Genomic DNA, 4,522 nt, shown 5'->3' on the forward strand with positions numbered 1-4,522 from the left:
GGAAGAAGTGGCCAGGCCAGGGCCCCCTGGGCAGGGGTGAGGGAGGATGGGGAGGCGCCTGCTCTTGGCTTCTGGTCTGGGCGCTTGGCTGCATGGTGGTGCCTTTACTCAGGAAGCAGAGGAGGGGGAGGGGCGTGGATGGCCGTGGAGATGGTCAGTTCTCCATGGTTGATGTTGAGGGTCACAGAAGGGGAGATGTCCAGGTGGCGGACAGTTGAATAGGTGTGGGAGAGAGAAAGACTGGATGGGAGGGAGACTTAGACCAGGAGCCGTGGGAGTGGAGGAGATGGCCCGTGGGGAACGGGAGGGGTAAACCAGGGTCAGGCAGAGGGTGAGCCAGGCTGGGAGACCAAGCTGTGGTCACTGGGACCGAGGGTGACCTGGGAGAGAGGAGGCAGGGCCCAGCATCCCGGGGACTGCTGCTCAGTGGCTGCTCTCAGACCGTTTTCTAGACTCGAGAAATGCCTGCAGGCCTCGCATGTCCCGAGGGCTTTGCAGTTTGCAAAGTTCTACCCCAAACAGGGGCCCTTTGACCCTCAGAAGAGTCGTACAGAGCTGGGCAGAGGCTGCAGGCCGAAACCGGGCTTCAGGGCCCGGGAAGCGGGGTGGACTGGATTTGCAGGTTTTTTCTAGAGTAATTTTTCGGGCTTTAATCCTGCCCAAGAGTTGGGCCCTTCGCAGGCTCACCTGGGGGCCAAACAGGGCAACTAATTGGTGCCCTGGGGTTAAGCACTTTCCCAGAGCCCTGCTCGGCACCCCTCCCTCGGCCTCTCCCCCTACACACCAGGCTGGTCCCTCGCACCTAGAGGGACGTTTAAGTGTGAGAGCTGATTGGTTTTTGACAAATCCAGTCTGGCCTCTCTTTAGCACCTACTCATCCCCCAGGGGCTGGAAACCTGATATTTAATGATGTGCGCCAGACCCTTCGGGGGTGGGGCGGCGATTGTGTGGAGAAGCGCTGCTGGAGGAGGAGGCAGCCGCTCAATGGGATTCGCAGGTGAGCGCTCTGGGGGCTGGGAAAGCAGGTGCTGCGGGCGCCCGCAGGGCCACACCAGTGACCCAGGTCCACCAGGCAAGGGGACCCTTCCTCCCCCACCCAGAGGGACACTTCCCAGTCCAGAGATGAGAGCCACTGTCGGGAGAGGTCCCTTTGACTCATGACTGGACACACCTTTCCCCTCTGCCTGTGGCCCCAACTCACCTGCTTTCCTTTCTTGCCTACATCCTTTGTACCCTTTCTTAGAATCTCACAGGAAGAAGGAGACTGAAGTTTCACCTCTTAGTTTTAGAAATGAAGAAACTAAGATCCAGTGAAGATAAAAGACTTATCCAAGGTCACACAGTGAGTTGAACTTATCACTAAATCCTCGCCATATTCACCCATCACCATGACCACCACCAACACCAACACCACCATCTTCTTCATCATCATCATCATCTTCATCACCACCCTCAACACCATCACCATCTTCATCACCATCACCACCACCGCTTCATCAATACCACTATCAACACTACCACCATATTCATTATCATCACCACCATAATTTTGACCATCACTACCACCACCAACATCATTACCATCAACACCACCAACACCAACACCATCACCATCTTCATCCCCATCACCACCACCTTCATTATGACCATCACCACACCAACACCATTACCATCTTCACCACCACCATCTTTATCACCACCATCTTCATCACCATCATCATCATCACCATCTCCACCACTTTCATTATGACTATCACTACCACCATCAACAACACCACCACCATCTTTATCACCACCATCTTCATCACCATCATCATCATCACCATCTCCACCACCTTCATTATGACTATCACTACCACCATCAACAACACCACCACCATCTTTATCACCACCATCTTCATCACCATCATCATCATCTTCATCATCACTACCATGTCCATTACCATCACCACCACTACCGCCATCATGATTCTCACCACCATCATAGTCACCATCACCACTGTGTTCGGTCAGCTTGTCATGGACGTAACAAATACCTAAGAAAACACCGACTCGGAGGAGGAAGGCTTGTGTGGCTCACAGTTGGAGAAGTTCAGATGTTTCAGTCTGTGGTCACAGGCTCCATTCCTCGACCCTGAGGCAAGGCAAAACCTCATGGCAGAAGGGTGTGGCAAGGGAAAGCTGTTGTGCTCTCGGTGGCCAGGAGGGCGCCTGCTTCCTTCAGCCAGGTCCCATGTCCCACAGTACCCACTGTCCCCAGCAGCCCATTGAGCTCTCCGTGGGTCAATCCACTGATGAGGTTGGAGCCTCAAGATCCAGTTCCCTCCCCAAGGCCCCACCTCTGAACCCTGCTGCCTCAGGTCCAAGCCTTCACACAGGAGCTTCTGCAGACATTCCAGATTCAAATCATCATAAGCACCACTGCCATGATCCCACCATCATCGTCATCACTACCACCACAGTCTCCATCATCACCGCCATGGCCACCGTCACTAGAGAGTTTTGTTTGTATTCAACATTATTCCAAAAAGGGCATCCCGGCTGGCCCAAGATCTGGGTCTCCAGGCTCTGGGGGCCTTCCCGTCCTGCCATCCCCTACCGGTCTCCAGCTCTCAGGCCACCTCTTCTCACCTCCTCTTCATCACACAGGAGATGGCTTCTGGCACCTCGCTTGTCCCTCGGTTCTCCCACCAGCTTTATTTATCACACTGCTTCTCAAACCCCTCTGTCCTTACTTCTTCCTTTTGCTCGCAGGGTGATTGCAATTAAAAGATCCTGGAGAAAAAGGAGTAGAAAACACGGACGAGGAGCACTGTGGTCTCCACCTGCAGTGGCCTGGGAGAGGAGCGCGTGTGCACGGGAGGTCTGCAGCGCCGTGTGGATGTCACACTGTGGCTCCTTCTCGCCACGTCAGGAAGGGGGCCCCGGATGGGATTCCCTAAGGAGGGCAGACGAAATACTCAGCACAGCCCCAGCCCCCATCATGTGCTCGTCTCGGGTCTGGGCACCCCACACGGCCCTCGGGCCAGGGCTCCAGTGGCACGTCCCCTGACAGTCCCTTTCTGGGTGCTTTTCCCTAGAGCCTCGTTCAGTGGGTCCAGGCTGGCTCACGTGGGAGGAAGCAGTGTCCTGCTATCTGCAAGGACAGGCACACCGACAGGGACCGCCTCCAAGCCTGTGCCCTCTTACCTGAGCTCCTGACCCCATACATCCCCAGCCTCTCCTCTTCCCACCCAATGCCACCATGGTGTCCGTGGCCCACCCCTCCCCTAGCCCTGGGCGCCTGACACTTGGAAATGCAGGGTCTAGGCAGCTACTGCGCTGTGGGTCCCAAGGGCTGGGCCCTTTAGAGAGAATGACTCTAAAAACACTGGGCACAGTCAAGCCCCAGACGAGAGTGGGCACTGTCAAGACCAGTTCCCCTTCTTCTCTGGTCAGGGGTCAGACAGCTGGAAGGGAGCCTCAACTGCAAGACACACGGACGCAGACCACCACAGGCACGTTTACTAGACACTTGCCGGGTATCAGGCCCCATGCTGAGCCCTTGGAACACTGTCCTGGGGCGCGGCCACGGTCCCCTTTGTGGGGAGAAGGAAACTGGTTCAAAGGTCAGAGAGGATTTCCACTGTGCTGAGGGGCACATTGGGGTTTCCACCCCAGCCCTGCTCAAGCACCGCACAGGGCCAGCCAGGCACCAGGAGGAGGCTTTTCTTCAGAGCAGAGGCAGAGGGGTTGAAGCCAGGCCCTTGCCTGATGGGCTCATTGGAGTGGAAGGCGTCGGTCGGCCAACCTGTTCATAACCTGGGGACCAGGCAAGGCCATTGGGCCATCAGACCCTGGGGCTTGCCAACTGTGCGCTGCTCCAGGGCAGCAGACCTTGGCGACAGTCCTAGCCCTGGTGCCCAGGGGACTTCCCTGAGCGCTGCCTGAAACCGCCAGCCCCCCCCCCCCCCCCGCCAGGGCCCCAGCTTCACCTCCCTTTCAAGGTGACCCTGATTCTTCCTCCCCAGCTCCACCAGAATTCCCTCCCTCCCCTCAAACTTTGGGGCATCTTTGGGACAGACTTTGGGATACAGGGTTCCAACTGGTCATTTGGGAATCCGAGTACTTCTTTGTCCCTTTGGGGCTGGTAGTGCTGTTTGAGGGAACAAGAGAGGGGACCTGGAAAAAGACCTGGAGGAGGTGACCAAACTGGATCAGGAGTTTGCAAGATGAAGGAAGGAGGAGGAAGGGACGGCCAGGCAGAGGGAGCATCATGGGCTCCGGGTCGGAGGCACGGAGATCCTTGGCATACGCGGATAAAGGGGAAAAGTTAGGTGAGGCAGAGGTGTGGGGTGCAGAGGGGGAGCCCAGGGTGTGAAGAGCACACAGAGTTCCCAGGTGCTGATCAGGCTGGACTGTCCATCTAGTGCCCAAGAAGGTGGACACAATGCGTCCCAGGCCCCAGCACAGAGCGCACATCAGGCAGCAAGCGATGGCTGCCCAACCGCCTGGGGGGACTATGCCTTCAGCCTGCCACATC

The sequence above is a fragment of the Ictidomys tridecemlineatus genome, chromosome 5, assembly GCF_052094955.1.
Source record: "Ictidomys tridecemlineatus isolate mIctTri1 chromosome 5, mIctTri1.hap1, whole genome shotgun sequence".
NCBI lineage: Eukaryota > Metazoa > Chordata > Mammalia > Rodentia > Sciuridae > Ictidomys > Ictidomys tridecemlineatus.